At 57.1% G+C, this 695-nt stretch overlaps 1 protein-coding gene across 1 annotated transcript in view; it reads right to left on the bottom strand.

The window, feature by feature from the left end:
- The window catches only part of nup107 (nucleoporin 107), a 50,824-nt gene that overhangs the window by 32,085 nt on the left and 18,044 nt on the right, over positions 1 to 695 (bottom strand). The window lies entirely within an intron of this gene.

The following is a 695-nucleotide window of genomic DNA, read 5'->3' as shown; positions in this document are numbered from 1 at the left end:
GGGTGCAGCTTGAGGTGGGAGGAGGGGATAGGTGGGAGGAAGGACAGGTTAGGGAGGCAGGGACAAGCTGGGCTGGTTTTGGGATGTGGTAGGGGGAGGGGAGATTTTGAAGCTTGTGAAGTCCACATTGATACCCTTGGGCTGCAGGGTTCCCAAGCGAAATATGAGGTGCTGTTCCTGCAACCTTCAGGTGGCATCATTGTGGCACTGCAGGAGGCCCGGGATGGACATGTCATCTGAGGAATGGGAGGGGGAGTTGAAATGGTTCGCAACTGGGAGGTGGAGCTGTTTAGTGCAAACTGAGTGTAGGTGTTCCGCAAAGCGGTCCCCAAGCCTCCACTTGGTTTCCCTGATGCAGAGGAGGCCACAACGGGAACAGCGGATACAGTATACCAGATTAGCAGATGTGCAGGTGAACATCTGCTTGATGTGGAAAGTCTTCTTGGGGCCTGGGATGGGGGTGAGGGGGGAGGTGTAGGGGCAAGTGTAGCACTTCCTGCGGTTGCAGGGAAAAGTGCCGGGTGTGGTGGGGCTGGAGGGGAGTGTGGAGCGGACAAGGGAGTCACGGAGAGAGTGGTCCCTCCGGAAAGCAGATAAGGGTGGGGAGGGAAAAATGTCTTTGGTGGTGGGGTCGGATTGCAAATGGCGGAAGTGTCGGAGGATGATGCGTTGGATCCGGAGCTTGGTGGGGTGGT

The sequence above is a fragment of the Rhincodon typus genome, chromosome 18 (genome assembly GCF_021869965.1).
Source record: "Rhincodon typus isolate 14 chromosome 18, sRhiTyp1.1, whole genome shotgun sequence".
In the NCBI taxonomy this organism is placed as follows: Eukaryota; Metazoa; Chordata; class Chondrichthyes; order Orectolobiformes; family Rhincodontidae; genus Rhincodon; species Rhincodon typus.
The sequence above is the reverse complement of the archived record's forward strand: the minus strand, read 5'-3'. Positions and strand labels throughout refer to the sequence as shown.